The sequence below is a fragment of the Globicephala melas genome, chromosome 4, assembly GCF_963455315.2.
Source record: "Globicephala melas chromosome 4, mGloMel1.2, whole genome shotgun sequence".
NCBI classification, from domain to species: domain Eukaryota; kingdom Metazoa; phylum Chordata; class Mammalia; order Artiodactyla; family Delphinidae; genus Globicephala; species Globicephala melas.
The window spans coordinates 53,861,242-53,885,969 of record NC_083317.1 but is presented as its reverse complement, the minus strand read 5'-3'; the positions used below and the strand labels follow the sequence as shown (position 1 = coordinate 53,885,969).

At 40.5% G+C, this 24,728-nt stretch overlaps 1 long non-coding RNA gene across 1 annotated transcript; it reads right to left on the bottom strand.

The window, feature by feature from the left end:
- Positions 1-18,220: 18,220 nt before the first annotated feature.
- LOC115842108 (uncharacterized) lies at positions 18,221-23,920 on the bottom strand. Its single transcript, XR_004035087.2, has 2 exons — positions 23,503-23,920; positions 18,221-19,230 (listed from the first exon to the last, which is right to left on the bottom strand). It is a non-coding gene; the product is annotated as an uncharacterized lncRNA (long non-coding RNA).
- Positions 23,921-24,728: the final 808 nt, after the last annotated feature.

Below are 24,728 nucleotides of genomic sequence, written 5' to 3'. Positions count from 1 at the left end.
GAAGGGAAGTTGAATGCAGATTTTTGGATCCTTCTCTCAATTCCTTTCCTGTCTGGGATTGTGATGCTCAATTCTAAGACACAATGGCAGTGCTGAGCTCAGACCTCTTTCCCCTCAGTCCAGTAAGACTGTGCCTTTCTGTTCTAGCTATATTCCCTACATTACAATTAGAAAAATGCCCTCAGAAAAAAGCCATAGCGTGAATATAGACCTCACCATATGTGCTTCCTTTCTGTCAGAGACTGAGTCCTGCCTATTCTGTCTTTTTTGTTTTGTTTTTTTTTTGCCTGTGCCTTCAAACAGTTGATTTACGTATGTCATCCAGCTTTTATAGTTGTTCTTGGCAGAAGGCTTCGTTCAATACCAGCTACTTTATCATGCATGACTGAGACTGGAAATCCCTTAGAATGCTTTTATAAACAGAAATTTCTCCTCATGTAATATTTGGTACACCAGTGGTATAGTTCATGTAAAAGCATGATTATTTCTTATCAGTATTTAAAATAGTGAGATAATTCCTTAGCATCCTTCAATGTTGACCAACTATTATTATTTTTAGTGTAATTATGAGTTCATGATTAAAACATATTTGTCGTAGGAATTATTCTTAGTGATGCCCAAATTTTCCCACCTTTGACCACTGGGAACCTCTTTAAGTTAGCTCTTGAGTTCTTTTGAAATGACCCTGGTGGGCTTTTATACTTTCATTGTTATATGTTTGACAGATATTCCAGGATCATCTTGTGCGTTTTTTTTCTTCCTAGACCTGGAATCAGCCATTTGTCTAAGGAACCCAAGATAGAGTATGAGAGGAGGATCAAGGGTCAGTGGTGTTCTCAGGGCACTGCCAAGTTTCGGTTAAAGCAAGAAGGTAAAGAGCCTACCTAGACAAAAAGTTGAAGACATATTAGGTGATTTTGCTGATGGTGGTTCATGATTTCTAGAGGGCAGAGAGATTCTTAGAGGTAGGTAAAGGGTGCGAGATTAGGTAAAATGAATGAGTTAAAGGAAAAAAGGAGATGGAAAATAGAAGCCTGGTGAATACTAACATGTATATGAAACCACTTAGTATGTATATACTTATTTCTTGTGCTAACAAATTTCATTATAAAAAGTCACCATCAAACAATTCCCATGTTGCTAATAGCTGCATAGACTCAAGTGTAGGACTTGACTGATGATATCTGTTGGCCATGCCTTTGTTTCTATCAGATTTATCTGGAAAATATCTCTGTACAGAGCTCAGAAAATGTGAATATTTCCTCCTTTTCATTAGCTTAGTAAAGTGGTCCCCTTTGAGAAGTGGGAAGAATCACCAGACACTGTAGAGAAACAATGAGTAGGACTGTAATTCATTTGTACATTTTATTCAGTAATAACTCTGCTCCGTACATAACACATGTAAAGATATTTATTTCATTTACATATATTATTGAAAGAGTCTTAGTGCATAAACTGTTGGTTGATATTTTCTGTTGAGTTGATAGATTTTAGAGAAATTCCTGGTAGGAACAGTATCATTACTTGCAAAGTTATCTTCCTGGGCAGGAGTCTCTTGAAATTGTAGTTATGCTAATGGAGATAGTTGAATAGTAAATTCATGTTAATGTTGACTGTAAACTGTGTGTGTTTGTGTATGCGTGTGCGGTACATGATTTTGATTTTTCACTGCGATGGATGAGACAGACCTCTCTGATTTCAAGAATTTCATTAAGTCTAGCGGTAGGGACAGGTAAGCTATAGAAAATATTTAAGGTACGTAATAAATGCTTTATGCTTGGGCAGCAGGGATGTAGGGTTAGTAGTAAGTGCTTTGTGCCTGGGCAGTAGGGAGCATCAGAGGCTTCACCGAGGAGATGATCCTTGAACCTTCTAGTTGGTGTTCACCCGCAGTGGAAGGAGCCTTTCCAAACAGAGGGAACAACTTGTGCAAGGGTGCATAAGGAAGAAGGATAGGAGATAAGGCTATAATAATGTATTATTCTATATATAATGTAGCTAAATCGAATGGCCTTTATTCCATCATAAGGAGTTTGCACTTTTATCCTATATGAAAAGGGGAAAATAACCATTAGTTGAAATTAGATACAGGCAAGAGAAATTTAGTTAGTAGAATAGAGCCAGAACATTTTTAATAATTAGGTATGGGAGATTATGGAAAAAGAAAGGTTAAGTGGGCTTCCCACATCCCTGATTTTATAACTGGATAATAATAGAGTGGGAGTGGGGTGGAAATAAGCAGTCATTGGGGGAATGGGACTATGATAAATTTTATATTTATATATCTCTATTAATATATTGATCTACAGTTGTGTGTATGTCTCTCATGGTATTTTTTTTAAAAATAAATTTATTTATTTATTTATTTTTGGCTGCGTTGGGTCTTCGTTGCTGCATGCAAGCTTTCTCTAGTTGTGGCGAGCGGGGGCTACTCTTTGTTGCAGTGCACGGGCTTCTCATTGCAGTGGCTTCTCTTGTTGTGAAGCACGGGCTCTAGGCATACGGGCTTTAGTAGTTGTGGCACATGGGCTCAGTAGTGGTGGCTCGTGGGCTCTAGAGCGCAGGCTCAGTAGTTGTGGCACACAGGCTTAGTTGCTCTCCGCCGTGTGGGATCTTTCTGGACCAGGGCTCGGACCTGTGTCCCCTGCATTGGCAGGCATATTCTTAACGGCTGTGCAACCAGGGAAGTCCCTCTCATGGTATTTTTTTTTTTTTTTTTTTTTTTGCGGTACGTGGGCCTCTCACTGTTGTGGCCTCTCCTGTCACGGAGCACAGGCTCCAGACGCGCAGGCTCAGCGGCCATGGCTCACAGGCCCAGCCGCTCCGCAGCATGTGGGATCTTCCCGGATCGGGGCACGAATCCGTGTCCCCTGCATTGGCAGGCAAACTCTCAACCACTGCACCACCAGGGAAGCCCTCTCATGGTATTTTTTAACCTTATATATTTCTTAGGCTAACCTCTCTGCTCTTCATAGATACTGAAATATGTTCCCTTGTTTTTATTAGGAAACATTTATCTTGTGCTGCCCTGTCAGCTGTTTACTTGTTCTGTAAGCTTTCATGTTTTCTTGAATAATGTTATGTACCCAGTGGATATTTTTATAATGAAAAGTCACACATAGGGCTCTATCACACATAGAGATAATATTAGTCACTTCAAGAAAGTGTCATCACACAAAAATGGGCCAGATTGAAAGTTAGCTAGATATGCCTTGCTGGTTGCAGCCATGAAGGGGGTTCGGTACTTGACAACAGATTTAGACTTTAAGGGAGGAATTAACTGAAAATTCTTGAAGAAGACACAGGTAGCATAGAGGCAGACAGACAGGACGATGTTGGAATGGAAAAGAATGCATAGTTTGGGAGGCAGCTCTTTGATACACGTTTGGCTTGCATTAGAGTCTGCCACATTAACTGAGTGTTCAATCACCTTGCTATTTGTTTCTTGTATGATTTAAAAATTGAAATGTTGGAGTTCCCTTGTGTCACAGTGGTTAAGAATCCGCTTGCCAATGCAGGGGACACGGGCTCGAGCCCTGGTCCGGGAAGATCCCACATGCCACGGAGCAACTAAGCTTGTGCGCCACAACTACTGAGCCCACGTGCCACAACTACTGAAGCCCGTACGCCTAGAGCCCAAGCTTTGCAACAAGAGAAGCCACCGCAATGAGAAGCCCGCGCACCGCAACAAAGAGTAGCCCCTGCCCGCCACAACTAGAGAAAGCCCGCGCACAGCAACGAAGACCCAATGCAGCCAAAACTAAATAAATAAATAAAGAAAAATATTTTAAAATTGAAATGTTTACATATCTGTAAGTGAAAATATTGAGAGAGATATGGATTTGAATTTTTTTATTTGACCAAGTTCTCCATATTGGTAGGAGGTAGGACAGAGTTACAGAGAGTCATGAAGCACCATCACAATGTCTCCCATTTGTCTCTTCTGACTCAGTTTATGTGCTCATTATCTCCTCCTGACCTACTGAAATAGCCCTCTCTCTGTTATGTTCCTATCTCTAGACCTCCTTCCTTCTGATGCATTTCAAACACAGCTAGAAAGAATTTTAGATGCCATTCAACAAGTCTTAACAATATGCATGTTGCTAAATTAATTAAGCAAGGAGTCCACAGACTATGGCTCTAATGCCCTGGTGGCCTGTAAGCAAACTGACCTCTAAGTCTGTCAATGCGTCAAGGTTAGGAAATCAAAACTCTGAGGATAACCAATCACAAAGAGCCAACTAGGCATTAGCTTTAACCAATCAATAATTTCCTTTCTTTGCTTCCACACTTTCTCTGTATGTCTTTTTCCCGGCTTCTCTTGGTGGAGTTCTCATGACCACTTTCAGTTTGGGGCTGCCTGATTAACATCAATTTTTGCTCAGATAAACTCGAAATTTTCAGTATGCCTCAGTTTATCTTTTAACAGTGATTTTTCAGTCAGTTTGTACTTTCAGCAAGACCTCTAGCTTTTAACTTTAATACGGGGTTAATGTTTTTGAAATTTCTTTCCAAAAGGCTTGAATAAAGTCCAAATATTTTATCTCGGCATTTGAAACTTTCCAAGATTTTGTTGTAAATTTATTAACAGCCGCTCTTCCCTTAGGCCATCGTGAACTTGCTCATGTCACCTCACTTTCATATGGCTTTGCCTGCCATCACTAGAGTGTAGGCACCACAAAGGCTAATCTCCAGGAAGTTGAACAAGGGGAAGATTTTGAAATGAATGAATCATTCATGAATCATCCACTCATTTGTCTACCTCCTCCTCAGTCTCTGCATATCTAAATTCTGTGCTTACCATAAGGCCCAGATCAAATACCACCTCTTCCATGATGGTTTCCCAATTCCTTCACACAGAAGAGCCATGTACTCTGGAGTCTATAATATTTTGTTTATGCCTCTTTTATGATGCTTATTCTCTTCTTGAAATTATTCTTTACATATTCTCTAGAGTGGAGTCTGTATTATATTTATTTTTGTATCTTCCCTAGACCCTAGACTCATGGGGCTTGGCACATAGTAGGAACTTAGTTAATGTTCCTTGAGTCCATTAATTCTGAAAAGAGAACTGAGAGGTGATTGTTGCATGAATGCCTGAATCTCTAGAATAAGTTCGTGTAAACACACATTTGGAGCTCTCTTTTCATTAAAAAAAGAAAACCTAGTGAAAATAAAATTACAGCCCATTTTGGTATGACCATTCCAATGGTTAACAGCTTTGATAATAGTAGCAGCTATGCTTTATTGAAAACTGACTCTGTGCCAGACAGTGTAATCACTTTAAGTATATTATCATGAATCTTCAAAACTACCTTGTCAGGGGCTGTATCCATTTAAATAATGAGCGTATTAAGGCTGAGGCTGAGGCTTACACATTTAAAGCTTACATGACTAAGATATACATATTGATCTGACTTCAAAGCTCTACCCACTCGGCCATACCTCTGCACTTTTGGGGTTAACTTCTGGTTAACTAAGTTAAATGTCTTGTGTGATGTCCACAGTGGAGACACAAACATGACCAGGAAACCTGGCTATTTGCAGTGACAGCCCTTAGTCTCCTTAATAGAGAGCTGTTGACTATACTGCTACCAAAGGAAGAAGGTACTGTTAGTAAACTTTTAAGGGAAGTCCCCGAATTTAAGTTGAACTTGGTCACCATTTTCTATAATAACTGAATATTACAACCTGGAATCCAGGGGTGAAAGGGAATTTTGAGAGCACTCCTAACTGTGGCTACCTGATTACAGGTTAAAGACCTGTGTATCCTGATGACCAGGAGTCCACAGGATTGCCTTCCTCTACACTGCCTCATTAACCTAACTCCCCCTGCCTACTCTATCTCCAGTCATCCCTGGGAGATGCTAATTGTAATGGCTCTGGAGTCAGTGGAAGGTAGAAACCACACAGGCACAAAGCAAATAAACTGCAGAATTTCCAGTTTTATTTCACAGCCTCAGACTTTTGTCCTTATGATTTTCTTTTCTGGTTGTTTAAAAGATTATAGTATGGCTAAGTCAATGAACCTTTAATTCTGTAACTCTGTAGTGGGTGTTCATTATCTTTTACATGGGAACTAGAGAACATTAACTCTCTTTCCTTCCATTTCCCTAACTGATAAGAGTTAGGTAAGTGAGGAATGTTCTAGCTTTTTTTTTAGTTTCTAAATTAATTTTTTTTATTATTGAGGTATAATTGACATACAGTATTATATTAGTTTCAGATGTACAACATAGCAATTCAACATTTGTGAAATGGTCAGCACAGTAAGTTTAATTACCATCTGTCACTTTACAGAGTTAATGCAATATTATTGTCTAAATATAGCTCCTTCTTGATTGTCTTCTTCCTGCTCCTCTAGTCTATCCCTGTTAGTAAGGTTTTCTGCCTCCCCACTTCAGCACTTCTTTTAGTATCTCCCAGTAGTAATAATTAATGAATGGAAATCATCCATGTTTTTTGTATGGTGATTTCTATTTTGCATATCCATTATCTTATTTTAGCCTCAAAATAACAATCTATGGAAGGTAGATTGATAGTATTTTCATCTCCATTTTACAGCTAAGGGGACAGGTCCTTTTTCTTTTGAATGTGAGAAAAAATAGCATTTGTAGTTCTGCTGTCATCAGAGCCATCAACTTCAAGACTATATTGTTGTAACAGAGGACCAGGAGATAAGCAAGCTGAACTAGGGTTCCTCTTCCTCGTTTTCTCTTGAACTTACCAGTACATGGAACACTGAGTTAAGAGCATAGCCTTTGAATTAAGACAGCAGGAGTACAAGTCTCAATTATGATACTTAGAAGCTGCATGTTATTGGGCAAGTTACTTGACCTACCTAAACCTCAATTTTGTATTCTAAAAAGATAAAAGATAAGGATTATGATAGTTATACCCAACTCAATAAAATAACATTAGGAACCATTTAATTCCAGGTCATCTTCATTACACTTAACACTCATCTATTCAAACTGGATATGTTGTTCCGGTGTTCGTACGTTCCCTTAACAAATATTTGAGCGTCCACTGTGTATTAGACACTGTGTTGTAAACCAGACACACACAGTCCCTGCCCTCATTAAAGTGTACATAACAAGCTCTTCACCCAGGGATGAGTTACCTGCTACAGGTAGATGGATCATGAGCAATTTAGGCCACTGCTTCATAATGTGAGATAGAATATGCTGTTATTATATTTGCAATACCATTTACATGGAAGATTTATTTAGAGAATCTGTAAGTGCTTGCAAATCATTGAGTATTTGCCATAAGTCCATAAGGTGAATGCTATGAAGCTATTTCCTTTGAGTTAAAGTGACTCACTAAATAGAGAAATCATAGCCATCATGTTTAAAGGTACATGAGTATATAGAAAAGGAATAGGGCCTCCAGTTCACACATCATGCCAATTCTTTGTGTAGATTGCCTTGGGGAATAATATTTTTAAAATTATAGGTATCCATAGAAAATAGGAATAGCAGATCATTTGCTTCTCACTGCTCACATTTACTAAGACTCTTATAAAGATTTTCCCTGGGCACATGAATCAGTTTAATAATGATTGCTGCCAGTTGGTGACTAGACATCAGACTGCCAGCCTACTCAACAGTGTTGCCATCTGCTATTTGGATTCACAGTGTGCTGCGGCTACGCACCACCTCATTAAGAACGGGACCCTTGTGAGCTATAGACAGTAGCTTATTCAAGTGAGCTGAGGCAAACTCCTCCCCGGGCCACATTTGTAGAAGCTGCACGCATCTCATCTTCTTTGGGAATTGCTCTGATTATACAGTCTGATAGCTCACCATCTCTGATCATTTAGGCGTTAGTCTTTCAAGCCAGCTCCTTGTTTCAAAGTGGTATTAAAATACAAAAATGATTATTTCAAAGATACGGATTTTTTTTTTGGTAATACAGTTACATCTTGGGATGATATTAGTCAGTGGCTTGCCAAACACAAATATTTTAATAAGTTAAGTATATTATAATTCATTGGGCTTTTTTTGGTTAGACTTTCCAGTTCTGAAGTTTTTTTCAGTTTTGAGGAAATCCTACTGCCTAGTTTTCATGGAAAATGATTTTCAAAGGCTTTCAATATACTTTTCTTTTTTCTTCTCCCACTAAGTATCCCAAGGCAGCTGTGAATGCAAAATATTTGTGTTTGTCAGACAAAATTAAATGCGTTTTATCTGAACCCACTGATCACTTTTAGCGTTTTTTACAGGAAAATAAAAATATATTTGTGTAGGTCATATAATATTTAGAGTTTCTCCCTCTGCCTCAATAGCTAATGGATTCTGTAGCACTTTAAGAATTAGGTATATCAAAATTGGTCTGGTTTCAAATTGTAAAGGACTCATGGGCTGGTGTTCAGGCTCAGGCACCCTTCCCTCACTTCCCACACAGGCACTTACCCAGTTCTCACAGTTGTACTTACCAACATCCAAGATGTGTTTCCTAACCCTGTGCTTGTTAGGTACTCTGTGAAGAAAGGTTTTGGTGGGCAAACAGAATTGGGAAGTGGGGCATCTCAGACTGGTTTCTCCAGGATGCAGACTCTGAGATGTAGCTTAACCTGCAGGATGTTTATTTAGAAGAGTGCTTGGGACCAATACTTGTAGAAAGAGGGGAAGAAACAGGAATGGGTAGAAGGAAAAGCTGAGATGTAATGCAGGTCCAACAACAGCCTTGGCCGACATCGTGGAGAGCTCTGGAGTCAGAATGACCTTCAGAGTTTCCCTGAGATGGGCAAGAGAACAACTTTGTAATCTTGCACTGGTGGGTCATTGGATATGGGCAACCCATGAAGGGGTGTGACCTTGGTTGAGTGGTTCCCTGCAGCTGAGGCAATTCCCAAAGAGGGCTGACGGCTGCAGGCTGCCTACTAACAGTACTCCCAGCAAATGAGGAGCAAGTCCTTCCTTGAAGGGGGATCTGGGCAGTAAATAGATCATAATGCTGCCACAGGACCCAGATAGAATAATATCTTTTGAAGAGCTGTACTAAACTTCCACATATGAATGGCTTTGAGAAGCTGACACTGAAGAAACCTTCCAACTTTGTTTTTCTTCTAACATCAATTCATATCCTATGGAACTAGTGTGTCACAGAACATAATATGATAAATGTCTCACTAATCTTACAGTGCCTTGCAGGCTATGTTAAAAGAACTGAGTACAGATGATTTTCTCCAGGCTCCGCTGCCTATAAGTCCTGATTGAAAACTTTGGTGTTGCCATAGTAATTATGGGCTTGCAAGTCACACATTCAGGTGTGTGGAAAAAGGACTTTGCTTTTCCATAATTGACCTTAATTTATTTTTTAAGCTGTCCTTCTGCCTAGTGGCAAACATACAGTCACACACCCCAGATCCCTAACTTTAGTCATTTTCCAGGTATACAGACATCATATCTTAAGGTAAGTTAATACAACATCTCCTCTTCCACCCAGGGTTGCAGCTAAGCTCCAGGGGACTTCAGTCATGTCTTGGTCTTGGGGGTACATCTGATTCTTTATTGGCACCTGTCCACAGCTGGCATCAGCTGAGATGAACACTGTCCTTTCTGGTCTTCACTGACATCACCTTCCATGCTGACATCTGATGGGATGTCTGCATTTCCATCCAGTACTGCTTCAAAGAGTTCACACTCCATCTCTGGCCAAGAGGTCCCTCTAGTCTGTCAGCTCTTGAGGTCATGTTTTCAATCACACCAAGAAAAGCATTAGCTCCATTCTGTAATTCTGTGGTCCCATAATGTCTGTGACATAGTTTAGGATCCATCTGCCTAGTTACTCAGTGCCGATTTTTTTTTTTTTATTGAAGTATAGTTGATTTACAATGTTGTGTTAGTTTCTGGTGTACAGCAAAGTGATTCAGTTATACATATATATATTATTTTTCATTATAGGTTACTACAAGATATTGAATATAGTTCCCTATGCTATACAGTAGTACCTTGCTGTTTATCTATTTCATATATAGTAGTTTGTATAAGTCCAAACTCCTAATTTATCCCTCCCCACCCCTTTCCCCTTTGGTAACCATAAGTATGTTTTCTACGTCTGTTTACATTTTGTAAATAAGTTCATTTGTATCATATTTTAGATGTTTTGTAAATAACATCATATTTTAGATCCCACATATAAGTGGTATTATATATTTGTCTTTCTCTGTCTTACTTCACTTAGTATGATAATCTCTAGGTCCATCCATGTTGCTGCAAATGGCATTATTTCATTCTTTTTTATGGCTAAGTAGTATTCCATTCCATATATATATATCTATATCACATCTTCTTTATTCATCTGTCAATGGACATTTAGTTTGCTATGAACATTGAGGTACATGTATCTTTTCGAATTAGAGTTTTCTCTGGATATATGCCCAGTAGTAGGATTGCTGGATCATATAGCAACTCTATTGGAACCTCCATACTGTTTTCCATAGTGGCTGCACCAATTTACATTCCCACCAACAGTGTAGGAGGGTTCCTTTTTCTCCACACCCTCTCCAGCATTTATTGTTTGTGGACTTTTTAATGATGGCTATTCTGAACAGGGTGAGGTAGTTTTGATTTTCAATGTAGCTATTTCTACTCCAAGTTTAATGCCACAGTGTCAAAACAACACTGTGGGACTTTCTCAGGATAACCAGACAAGAAAAATAGGGCACTGGTCTCTCTATTTCTAGTTCACATACATTTTTTCTGGGGGGTTCTTTCATGCTCTAAGTTAGAATAATGAAACTCTCTTCAGAACTCTCAGCAGCAGTTAACTCTCTTGCTTTCTCTTAAACTGTGATTTACTTTCTTCTTACTTAGTGTTGAGATTTTTTTTTCTTCCTTGAATGAGTTTGGAGGAGGTAGGCATGGAAGAGATTGGCTAGACAAATATCCCTCCAAGCCTACATTTTAGGCCATGATTTTGGTCCTTGGAATCCCAAAGCCAATAACTAACTTTTATTTTGATGAATCATCTATGGCCTCTCTTCCCCAAGGCGTGAAGCCTACAAGTATAATTTGAGTGGGGGAATGAGCTTGGGTGGGGAATGGGTGCTGGGGTAGGAACAAAGTGTTTGCTTCTAGAAAAAACATAACCATAGTTTTACTTCACTATTCTATTCTGTTAGCCTATTAATTTATCGTTGTGCAAATATTACCTGTCTTTATTTCTGTAGCTTTCTGGTGGGTTTTGATATCTGGCAGTGTAAACCTTCCAACTTATTCTTCAAGACTGTCTTGGCTATTCCAGTCCTTTCTATTTCTGTATACATTTTAGATTCAGTTTATTAATTTCCTCAAAAAAAAAAACCCTGCTAGAATTTTTATTGGTATTGCAATGACTCCATAAATAAATTTGGAAAAAATTAAAAATACTGATCTTTAAAATTTTGAGTCTTCCTTCCATTAACATTGTTCATATCTCTATTTAAATATTCTTTAATTTCACTCAGCAATATTTTATAGTTTTTAGTGTAGAAAAATTGTATTACAATTAGTTTACTTCTAAGTATTTGATCTTTTGATACTGTTGTAAATTTAAAATATTTTAATTTGTCCAGTTGATCCAGTACAATAATATGTAGTACAATTGATTTTGATAGAGTTACCCTGTATCACAGTGTTGACCTCACAGTCATTCTAATTGTTTATTTGTAGATTATTTCAGATTTTCTACATATGGTAGATCATGGGGTAACAATTTTATTTTTTCCTCTCCAATATATATATTCCTGTTTTTTTCTCTTCTTCACTGTCCTGGCTAGGACATCAAGTGCAATGTTGAATAGAGGTGATGAGAGTGAACATCCTTGCCTTAATCTCAACCACAAGGGGAAAGATTCCATGTTTTACCATTATGTATTATGTTAGCTGTAGGTTTTTAGCAGATACTCTTATCGGGTTAGGAAAGTTCCCTTCATTTCTAGTTTGCTGATAATTTATAATGTTAATGAGTGTTGATTTGTCAATTGCTTATTCTGCATCTATTATCATATTTTTTTTCTCATTTTTCTGTTATTAATGTTCAAATGTTAAGCCAACATCCTGATGTACTAATTAACCTCTTTACATATTGCAGATTCTGTTTGATAATATTTCATTTAGTGTTCTAGCACCTACATTTGTGAGGTTTATTGGCTTCTGAGCAGGAAAGAGTTAAGTAGCTAGATTCCAAAGAATATTTCCTGGAAATGTTTCCAGGAAAGAAAGATGTTTCCAGGAAAGAAAGAAGAAAAAAGAAGCCAGGTTAATTATCTTGTAAACATAGTGATAACAGACTTCATGTAAAGAAAGTAATATTAATTAGTAGGACATGAATCCTTATCTTTGAAACATTTTTAGCAGGATTTCCCTGACTTAGAATTGATTATGGTAAACAAAATCACAATCTCTGCATTTATGGGGCATGGCTCTCAGGAAAGTATCATGTAAGTTACACAATTACCTGGATATAAAATGAAGAAGTGTCATCACCTAAAATCCTCCATGTTGTGTGAAGTGACCTCATTTAGAGAGTGTATCTTTCCAGCTTTGCCAAATAGCTCATCCAATGCAAGAAGGAAGGAAATAGGAATACATAGACATTATTCACGACTTTTCTCTGCTTTGCCTGTGCCTCTTGATTGCTTGTATTCTTGAGATTATTAGCAAAACTATATCATGGATAAAATCTTTTATTCCTGTGTCTTTGAGTCTGATTTGACAATCCTATCTTTTCTGTCGGCTCCATCTACAGTTTTCCCTTTTTGTAATTCCATGTCAGTTATGCTTGTTTTATTTCCTTAAATGTTTGGAAGAATTTACCAGTGAAGTCATATGGGACAGCATAGTATTTTATGGAAAGCTATGGACTTTTCCTGTGGTGGAAGATATCACAAAGCCCCCTTCTTGACAAGACAGTAGGTAGGTGACCCCTTATGAGATGCCTCCATCTTCATTCCAGTCTGCTGGGCAGATGACTAGAATTAAATCCAGCATAACCTCATTTGAGAAGTGCTGGGCCTGATAAGGGAAGAAAAAGATTATATACTGAAGGTGCTACAAGAAGTAGTATGTACCAGGTTTGGATTTTTGAGGGTGCTTTATCCAGGGGCCAGGATATAAGACTAGAAAAATAAGAACGTGTTTATTAAGGGACACTTTATTGGGACACAGGATTTATCATCCTAGCAAGAACCCCAGGAGATGGGACAAATTCACTGATAGGCTAACCCTTAGAAGTCTGATATAGTTATGGCCAACACAGTGAAATGGAAATGCCCAATTTGTCCTGGATAATGGTAGGACATTCAATGAAAAGGCTGAGGGAAGTGGTTATACTGGACTGGATATATTAGGAACCTAGAAAACCCAGCACATGATTTTGTTCCAAAGCAGAGCCCAGAAGACACATGATTCAAAAGGTTGCCAGGGATGTGCTTGTAAAAGGGTACGAGCATCATGGGTTCAGTGGTGGCTCTCCTCTTTAGAACAGGGCTGATTGCAGGTGAGGTGGTAACAGAGGTGGGCTCGTTAATGTCATTGGGGGTGAGGGGCGCTGAAGTAATAGCGGACTGGTGCTTAACTACCGAAAGTCAGGCTGCCATAATCACTGTAACAACTGGTGAAGTGGGAGGGACAGTCAAGGGGGCTTGACCCTCAGGGTGTTTGGGAGATGACTAATTGAACAAAACCCCTACAGCCAAAATAAAAGGGCAAGTGACAAGAATGCTGCTTAATATCTATAACCGGTAAGGCAAAAATGGAAAAGGATGAGGCCGAGGACATTGTTCCCAGTGAAACCTCATGCTCCCTTGTTCACTCCCCAGATCTGAGGCAATTTTCAGATTCGGAACCCACAGATGGAAGAGGGGGCTGGGTCCCTAGGAGGAAGAACCCTGCTAAACAGTGGCATGAATATACTGTGATGAATCACCAAGTTCTTCCCTAAACGGACATGTGACCAGTTACTAGGGTGACATTGATACCTGGAAATCCAAAGCAGCATCACGGCGCCCTGTTAAAGTGCGGGCTCCTGGGGACTACTTGGTCCTGGCTGTCGTACTGGCTAAAATCTGGTTCACAAAGGACACACTGAGTCTGTGGACCCACAAGTGGTCACGCCCACAGTACCTTAATGTGTTCTTAGAAACAATTGCAACATACACATAAAGCCTTTTGGAAACCTCTGAAATTCCTCCTCATCCCAGCCAAAATAGGAAATCAAAAACGTTTGGCCAGGGTGGGGATGGGGGGAGGTGGAGATCATTGGTGGTCCCCATCATTTCTCCATTTACTTTGCCAGTTTGGGCTTTGAAGAAACTGGAGAGAATGGCTGTAGGCTAACTACTGCAGGTATAACCTTGTATGAGCCCTGATTGCAGCTGCTGGGCAGATGTGGTTATCATTGGTGACAGAGATTAAGAAAAGCTCAGGTACCTAGTATGTGTCATTGATCTGGTGAATGTATACTTTTCAATTCCAATCAGGAAAGAGGATCAGAAAGAGTTGGCTACATTATAGCTATGACCAGGAATGTACTTGAAGGTCAGTGAGAGGGCAACTCTTTCTAATAAGCAGAGCTGTGAGTGGTGTACCTGATCATCTACTTTGTGTAGAGAACTGGTTCTAGGTGAGAATGTGTACTTTACTGGCCAGTGGCTAATGGCTGAGGCATCTGTTCAGGGACTTGGACGGAAAAAGTACTGGATAATTGGAGCCAAGGAAGTCTGGTGTAGAGGTATGTGGATGGGCCTATGGGAGTGGACACAGAGTGTGAAGATTTTTGTTTTCACACACTAACATCCACCAGAAAGCAACCATTATGAAAGGGGCACTTAGCAACCAAATAAACAAAATGTTTTGACAGTCAGGCCTTGTCATCAGACACCCCGAACCAGCATGATAGGCACATGAATGGAGGAGCTCCAGTGGCAGAGCTGGAAGTTATGTTTGGGCTCAACACATGGACTCTCACTTACCAAGGCTGATCTAGCTACTGTGGCCTCTGAATGTCCAGCCTGTCAGCCACAGAGACCGTCAATAAGTCCTCAACATGGCACTGTTCCTCAAGGAGACTAACTGGTCACCTGGTGACAAGTTAACTATAACAGGCCTCTCCCATCTGGGAATAGCTATTAATTTGTCCTCACAGGGATAGAACCTAGTGCAGGTATGGGTTTGTCTTTCCTACCCGCAGAGCCTCAGCCAGCACCACTATAAAGGACTTACATAGTATCAGACCACTTGATGGTGATGAAGGTGCAAGAGTAGGCCCGTGACCATGAGATCCCCTGGTCTTATCACATACTCCACCACCTACAGCCTGACACATGCAGCCAGCCTCGTGGAATGCCGGACCAATCTTCTAAAGGCACAGCTAAAGTATGAGCTTCGAGGCAACATTCTGAAAGGTTGGGATGTTATCCTTCAGGATACAGTGTATTCATTAAACCAGAGACCTCTATGGTGCTGCGTCCGCAGTAGGAGGATTATGAGAGTCAAATGGGATGGCAGCGGAGTGGCCTCATTTACAACACTCCCAATGACTTCTTATTGGAAGCATGCATGCTTCCTGCCCTGCAACTGTACCCTCTCTAAGCTGAGGCCCTGGTTCCCAAAGTGGGGATACTCTTGCCAGGGGCTATGGTGAGGGTCCCATTGAGTTACAAGAAATAATTGCCATTAGGGCACTTTATACTCCTTGTGCCCAGGGGTATGCAGGTGAGGAGTCACCATATTCACGTGATGAGCAGGTCGGGCTGCTTTTACAAAATGGCACAGGGAGGCATGTGTGTGGATTCCAGGTGAGGCACTTGGTGCCTCCTGTTCCTGCCTTGCCCTACTGTAACTGTGAACAGACATACGTGGCAAACCCAACCTAAGAAGGGCGTGGTCACTAAAAGTTCAGACCCTTAGATGTGATGAAAATTTGCATCACATCATCAGGTAAACTGCCAAGAACTGCTGAGACGATTCGTAAATGTGATGGGAACCCAAAATGGATAGTGGAGGAAGGAGAGGATGAGGACCACTTGAAGCCCTGAGATCAACTGCCAAGAGAGGGGATGTAGTTCATCTCGCTAATGTTACTACCTCCTCCTTCTAAGTTTCCCCCAGGAAGATAGGCCCACAGGAACCACGGAGGCCTCGCTCCCTGAGCTCGGCAGCACAAGGCGTGGACTACAGAGCCATGGAAGTACATTACCCAGATCTATTGCAGACAGTAGCATACCTGAGGGCCCCAGCTGCTCTCTGGATCCATTATTTTCATGCTTAGGCTACATTTCCCATGGGTCGTTTCCATTGGAACAACCACTGAGCAGGTATCCTAATGCACGCCTATTCCTGTGAGGTAGGAACTCCTTTGGGAGGCAAGTTCTGACCTTAAACCTTCCTGGAATTATGCTGCAGTCTGGGACCCTTGCCACTCAACCCTCCTTCCTTCTCTCTTTCTTTCAAAGGGGTCAGACATGTTAGGCAGTCTGAAGACTACTCCTCTGGCTTCCTCTCTATTTCAACCCTTACAGGCATTTCCCCAAGTACATCTCTTGTAAATCTAATTCCATATTTGCATGTGCTTCTTGGAGGACCTGAACTAATAAATCTGGACTTGGTTCTGGCAGGTAGTTACTTGAGGATCAGCTTCATGTTACTGAGGCTTGTTTTTTGAGCAAGTCTAGATTTTATTGTCATGCTAGTTTAGCCCTACTTATGTAAGATGTAGCCTTCCTGGTGTGGAGTTCTCTGTGAGGACACCCCACTATGGCTGGATGGAAGTTAAATGTTTCCCAGTCTTGTGCTTGTTTTGGGAATTGTTCAGTGTGCAGCAGTGGCACAGAGGGATCCGTATGCAAATTTCTGGAAATTTTTTCTCTGCATACCTTCTTTCTTGCTGATACTCTGCCCTGAAATTCAAGACACTTGTCCCACTCAATACTAACCCTTGTCTCCTCAAGTCAGCAGGACTGCTTTGCTCCGTTCAAGCTCCTCCTCCTGCAACGAGGTCCAGAGTGCTTAAACCCAGAAAGGCAGGACAATGGTAGGGTCACCTTGTTCCACCTGCTCTGTGATCAGTCCTTTGCTGCCAGTTGTCCCATGTCTGAAAAGCTGCTTCACACAACTATTTTCCTAGCTTCTTGAAACACTGATAGCTAACCTTTTTGTAAAGTTTCTAATATATGTATTTGGAGGTATAAATTTCCCATAAGCATTTGCTTTCACAGCATGCCACGAAGTTTTGATATGTTGTATTTTCATTAGAATTCATTTAAAAATATTTTCTAAATTCCACTGTGATTTATAGGTTGACTCAGGGGTCATTAGGGGTATGTTCCTTACATTATGACCATTTGGGAAATTTTTTGTCTTTATATAATTGATTTCTGATTTCATACTCTTACAGGATTTTAATCTTTTGAAATTTGTTCTGACCATTTGTAATCAATCATATGGTCAGTTTTGGTAAATGTCCTGGGTATACCTTAAAAGAGTATGTATTCTGAAATGTTTGGATGTAATGTTTTATATTATGTCTTACTCATATGCAGTGTGCCAATACATAGCAAATAGTAGGAGCTCGATCCATGTATATATACTTTTTTATAAATTTATTAATTTATTTATTTTTGGCTGTGTTGGGTCTTTTTTCCGGTGCGTGGGCTTCTCATTGCGGTGGCTTCTCTTGTTGCGGAGCACAGGCTCTAGACGCGCGGGCTTCAGTAGTTGTGGCTCGTGGGCTCTAGAGCGCAGGCTCAATAGTTGTGGCCCGTGGGCTTAGTTGCTCTGCGGCATGTGGGATCTTCCCGGACCAGGGCTCGAACCCGTGTCCCCTGCATTGGCAGGTGGATTCTTAACCACTGCGCCACCAGGGAAGCCCTCGATCCATATTAAATAACTCAAAAGTTTATTCCTGCTGGTGGCAGTTCCAGGCCAAACAAGTGAGGATGATGATGACATCACGTGGATGTAGGCAGAGAGAAAATTATTTCTGGTAAAATGGAACTTCAAAAGAGGAACCCCAAGTCAAAATGTGCAGTTTCCCCCCTGCCTCCCCGATTCCAGCCAATATTAATGCCAACCCTTTAGCTTATGGAAATTATTCCAACATTTTTCCTTCCTGTGTTTCTACCAATTTTTCCTTTGTTGGTTGTAAGCTCTGTATCACTAGTCTATGTGACAGTAGAAAACAATATCTTAGGAAAAATTAATGACACTGATTTATAAAGCTAATAGAAATATAAGAAATGATTAATTTTATTTCTCCAAACAATTCATGATTACTTCTGAGATTACATGAGTTTAGAAGATATCTAATATTGCTATCCAATGGTAAAATATTTCAAGTAGAATAATTTTAAAAATTTCCAAGTTCTAGGGTCACTTTCTATTTCTTGTAAGTGTCACTCAAGGTTAAAACTGTTAACATACAGCTTCTAGGAAATACATTTAACCTTCCTATTTAACCCTTCTGCCAGCCTTGATCTGGACGATGAAATTTTGATGATAGAAAGAAGAGAGAATATGGATTTAGACAAGGCTAACAACACATTCTCTAGGCTTATGAGATGCCTCCTGTGCACTGTCTCCCATCTCTTCCACTTCCGATTCCAGCCACAGCTTTGGTTAACAGCTCTGGGCAGGTTTCATCCCGCTCTGTGCTGTCAGTGCCTCATCTCAGGGTTGCGTCAAGAATCTAGCTTCCTGTCCCAAAGCTTCTCTGTTGCAGCACATGTGATGCTGTAGTACCAGTGAGGGTCTCCTCAGGGGGGAGTTAATGCCCCATGGGAGCAGCCCTCAGCACACAGGTGATAGCTGCTGAGAGATAAATCCTTCTTCTTTTCGTCTCTCAGGCAGACTGTTCTGAGCCAAAGTTTGTTAAGAATCCTGGGAAGGCTCTGCACTAAGTAGCCATGAACGCTAGTGGACCACTCAGTGACACTACCTTGTTTTGTCTGGACTTTCCCTTTTCCGCCTGTTCACTCCCCTCTGTCTCATTCCTGTTCCCTGGGATCACATTCCCAAATAGAATGTGTCTACCTTTGTTTCAGGCTCTACTTTCAAGAATAGCCCAGATTAAGACCGCAGGTAAATAGGTTGTTGGTAGACTAAATAATACAGGAATATAATTTCCCTTGACTCTGCACATGCTATAAGGAAACACTTAAGGGAGCACAGTTCATGGTAAGTTCGATGATTTTCCATCCTTTTCCTTTTTGAAAGTTCATCATCGATCCTGATGCCTGAACGCCTGAAGAAAGAAGTTGGTACAAATTAGCTTATAATTGAATAGGCAAATTTCTTTGTGATGACAGCTCTAAGTGTTTTTTCTTTGTGAGGCAGCCCTCAGCTATTTGATTGGATATTTCAATCTAATAAGGAGAAACCCTCAGTCTACTTAATGAGGTAAAGCTTTTCGTTGCTTTGGAAACAACCATATCACATTTCTTATTCTCTTTGGTAAAAAGCTGGAGCTTTTACTGCTGTAATCCTTTTTGCTAAGACACTCAGACATACCTTAAACATTTAAAAATTACTGGAATACTGTCAGGACTTTCTTATTCATGAAAAACTGAAGAAGTACCTTGAAAGATTTAGAGGTTATTAGGAATAAATTAAGGTTGCCCACATGCCAGCCCTGAGAAAAATGTTATCAGTTATAATTTTTTACTCATTTAAGGTACTGAAGACACTACAGAGAACAAGATTAGTTAAATCCCCCTCCGTCTTCACCAGAACTTATATTCTACTGGTGCGGAAAGTGAGACAGTAAGGAAGTTAAATAATTAAAATACATAGCATTGGGCTTCCCTGGTGGTGCAGTGGTTGAGAGTCCGCCTGCCGATGCAGGGGACGCGGGTTCGGGCCCCGGTCCGGGAAGATCCCACATGCCGCGGAGCGGCTGGGCCCGTGAGCCATGGCTGCTGAGCCTGCGCATCCGGAGCCTGTGCTCCGCAACGGGAGAGGCCACGGCAGTGTGAGGCCCACGTACCACAAAAACAAAAACAAAAAAAACCCCATAGCATTTCAAATAAAGGCTACATATAAAAATAAATTGGGGATGGGGGAATGAACTCGCAAGTTTTTTGTTTTGTTTTAATTTCTAGGTCTTACTGAGAAAATGATGTTTGAACAAAGACCTGAGGAGGAGAAAAGAGTCAGTCATGTGGATGTCTGGGGGAGAACCATTCAGGAAGTGAGAAAAGCCATCCCAAAAGCCCTGAGATGGAAAGATGCCAGTGTGGTTTGCGAGATGTGAGCATTAGAGATGAGGTTAGAAAGGGCATGGGGCAAGGAGGAAAGGAGGCAGTGGCAGATCATGTGAGAGAGGGGTTCTCGATGGATGTAGGGCCATACTATGCACCGAGGGGATATTTTGAAAAACTGGGAGGACATTTTGGTATTACTATGATTGGGGTATTACTATGAATGGGTAGGCAACATTTATGCGCAAAGTACAGTAATGCTCGGGACAGTTCCAACCAACAGAGTATTTTTCCACATTTTGTGTGTCTTTAAAATGCCCTGCTGCTCATTCGTGTAGATGTATGCTAACTTCTAAATTCCATTCATGGTAAGCTAGGTTATTGGGATCCACTCCCCATTGAAAACAAGTAAATGTCCTGGATAAAATATAGTTGATCAATTTTGGAAAGCTTTTGCTAATATTTTTTTTTCAAATATTTTTCTGCCCCAGGCTCTCTCTCCTTGCTTTTCAGGAGTTCAGTTTCATGTATGTTAGGCCATTTGATGCTGTTCCATCAGTCACTGATGCTTTATTTAAAATATTTTTTTCTCAGTGCACTTATATTCGGATGATTTCTAGCAACCTGTCTTCAAGTTTAATGATGCTTTCATGACTGTGTCCAACCTACTGATAACCTATCAAATAATTTCAGATATTATATTTTTCAGTTGTAGGATTTCCATCTCATAAAAAAATATTACCCGTATCTCTCTCGAAATTCTCTACTTCTTCACATATTACATCTTGTTTTAGTAAGATTCCTTAACATGTTTATCATGGCTAAAGACCTTGTCTATTAATTGCAGGATCTGTACTGATTTATGTTTCTATTGATTTATGAGAAAGGTGACACTGCAGGGCAGTGGGAAAAGAATAGTCTTTCAAGAAGAGCACCTGGGTCAGCGGGATAGCTATATGAAAAAAAAATTAACACTTAACTGCACACCATACTCCAAAATCAATCCTATGTGGTTAGTAGATTTAAAGATTCAAAGAAAAACATTATGTTTTATTTTTAATTAATTAATTTTTTTTTAATTTATGGCATGTGGGATCTTAATTACCTGACTAGGAGTCGAACCCTTGCCCTCTGCAGTGGAAGTGTGGAGTCCTAACCACTGGACCACCAGGGAAGTCCCCCAAACATTATGTTTTTAGATGGTAAAACAGGAGAAGGTCCTTGTAGGCAATGGTTTCTTAGGATAGCAAAGGTACTAACCATAAAAGAAGATTGAAAAGTTAGACTTCAATAAAAGTTTAAAATTTACAGTCATTAAAATTTAACAATGAGATGGTTAAAATGCAAGTCACAGATTAGGAAAAGTGTTTGTTTGTTTGTTTGCAGTACTCATAAATGAAAATGGACTCACTTTAAATCAAACAGAAAAAGACAACCTCACCAAAAATGGAATAAAGAACCAAAAGGCATTTTACTAAAGGGCATATTCAAAGGACTAATAATTACATGAAAAGGTGCTTTTTTTCATTAGTCATCAAAAAGTGTAAAGTGAAACCACACAACCACCAAATGTTGGTGAGGGTGTGGAGCAATGAAAAGTCACACACGCTGCGGGTGGAGTGTAAATTTGGACAATTGTTTGGCACTGTCAACTACAGCTAACCATAAACGTAACCTATGTTGGAGCTATTCTACTTTTAGGTATATATCCCAAGAGAAATATGTATCTATGTGATACATATATAGCTTTAGATACACATAATATGCTGATTAGTATAGTAATGTTCACAACAGTATTATTTGCAATAGCTGCAAACCTGGAAATAACATGAATATTCAGGATCAGTGTAAGGAACCAGCCACAAAAGATATATGACTCCATTTTTATGAACTATCTAGAATAGGCAAATCTATAGAGACAAAAAATAGATTAGTGGTTGCTTAGGGCTGGAGAGGATGCAGGGTAGGGGAGTGACAGCTAAAGAATATGGAGTTGTCCTGAGGTGATGAAAATGTTCTAAAACAGACTGTGCCTGTCAATGGTTGCACTTACCTGTGAATATACTAAAGAAACATTAAACTGTACATTTTAAATGGATGAAAATGGTATGGTATAGGAATTATAACTTAATATAGCTGAAATTTAAAAAATAACAGTATAAACGATAAACTGCAGCATATTCACACAATTAAGTGCCATACAGCATATAATAAAATACAGACCTGTTACATGCAACAGTGGATGAATCTCAAATGTAATATGGAAAGAAATAAAATACTACAGAATATTTACTGAATAATTCATTTCATGTGAAATTAAAGAAAAGACAAAACTAATCTTTTGATTATGGTTATATTTGGGGAGAAGTTGCCCTTGACTGAGCATGGTCTATTTCTTGATCTGGGTGGCAGCTGCGAGGTTATGTTTGTGTTAATCTTTGAAAGTTTATTGAACTGTTTATTTACAGTTTCACCACATTTTTGGATTTTGTAATTCAACAAAAGTTTATTAAGAAAAATTTTTTAGAAATCCAGTTCAGTAAGTTGTCCTATTAATATGCATTGAAAAGCTGGACTAGAAGAATACAGAAACATTTTGATAGTTCATTTTTGTGGGTTGGGAGTATGCTGAATTTTAATTTTTGTCCGTATGCTTTTCCGTATTTTCCAAATTACCAGAGTGGACATAAATATATTACATCTATCAATAGAAAAAATGCTATATAAATACAATTGTCTGAGATCTTGTATTGTTTATACTCATTTAATCACAGTGTGAGGACTTTGGTTTTTGCTCCCAGATAGGAAGGGATTGTCATTTTAGAGTGAAGGAGGGTGTGGCTGCTTGTCTGGGGATATCCTGGCAGCCCTCCTGACTGCCAGGAACTCAACGGCCACTCAGCAGAGAAGAGCAGAGGTGCAGGTGTAGGGGCCCAAAAGATAGTAAACTAAGCCTCAGTAGGTGGCGCCCAGTAAGCCCGGTTGGGTCGTGGTCCTCCTGGAACCTGAGTCTTTACTGCAGAACTGTGGTTGGACCAGAGACTTAAGCTCTAGCCTCCGTGCTGGGTAAACTGAAAGACTGTAATCTAATCATAGTAATCCCCATGTTTTTGTAAAGCCCGAGGCTAAGAGCGGGGTTTTTTTCCTTACATTTTTATGAGGTTGTTAAAAAAAAAAAAAAAAAAGCGACAGAGGCGACTGTTCCTGCCCTGCAAATCCTAAAATATTTGCTATCTGGCTTTTTACAGAAAAAGTCTGTCAACTCCTTGATTAAGAAACTCTAGGCTGAAAATTTTTAAGGTATTTAAAAATGTTACCTGGGTAAGCTGTTGTTGGCGAGAAGCCCGGTGTGGAATGAGCCTGCCCGGGCATTTTCGGTCAGTGGTCACGAGCTGTAGTACTGCCCAGGCTCGTCAGAAATTAAGTCAGAATCCACTAAGCAGAGTGTGAAAGCTCACCTCTGGAGAATCCAGCCTGCACGGGAATGGCCAGGCACCAGCGGCCTCACGCAACGTGCTCTTCCTGGCAGAGGGCTCCAAAGGATAAGCGATGCTCCGTGCAGCCCGCAGCGGATCGCAGAGGAGGGGGCGGGGTTCAACTGGGAAAGCAGCGTCGTCACTCCTGGAGAAGACAGCGGAGCCCTCTTGGGAGCTTTCTCTTCTCTCCTCTGCTCCAGGCAGCCGAGGTGACTGCGAGGTCTGCCCCACCTCTGTTAACTTTTGGAGAAGCGCCGCGTGGGCGTGGCTGCCACCTAGCGCCTGCGCAGTGGTCGCTCGCAGGGTCCTCCCACCGCGCAGGCTCGGCGGGTCCGTCCGCGCTAGGAGGAGTACGACCCTGCTTCGGTACCCGAGGGAGGAGGAAAGCAGGGCGGAAGGACATGTACAGTGTGTTTTGCTGAACAGTTTGAGAGTGAGTTGTGGACGTCATAACCCTTCACCCTTAAATGTTACCAATATTTGACCTGCGCGGCAGACCATTTCATTTAATTCAGCCTAATATCGCAGTACTGTCCCCTGAGAATAAGGGATTCTCCTACATCAAGGTTTATCAACTGTGGCGCTGTTGATTTTGGCGTGCAGTCTCTTTGTAGTGAGGGGAGTGGGGCTGTCGTGGGCATTGTACAGTGTTCAGTAGCACTCCTGGCCTTCACACGCTGCTGGATGCCAGTAGCACCCGGCTCTCCCCTCCCCAACTTGTGACAACCCAAAATGTTTTCAGACATTATCACGTGGGTGTGGGGAGGGCGGGGCAGGGCAAAATCGCCCCAACTGCGGACTACTGGCCTATAGGATCAGTGCTGTGTCTTTAGGAAATGTATCCCTAGGCTTTTCAGACCTGGGGAGGCGGAATGCACTAAACGTTGTTACATTACTCTAAGTTAATATATAGTCCATATTAGAATTCCCTCCATTGTCCCCCCACGCCACCCCAAATCCTTGCTTACCCTGTTGTTGTCTGTAGAATAAAAATCCAGGATATAACAAGGATCACGTGTCGATTTTAGTCATAAAGTCTCTTGAGCTTCCTTCAGTTTAGACTACTT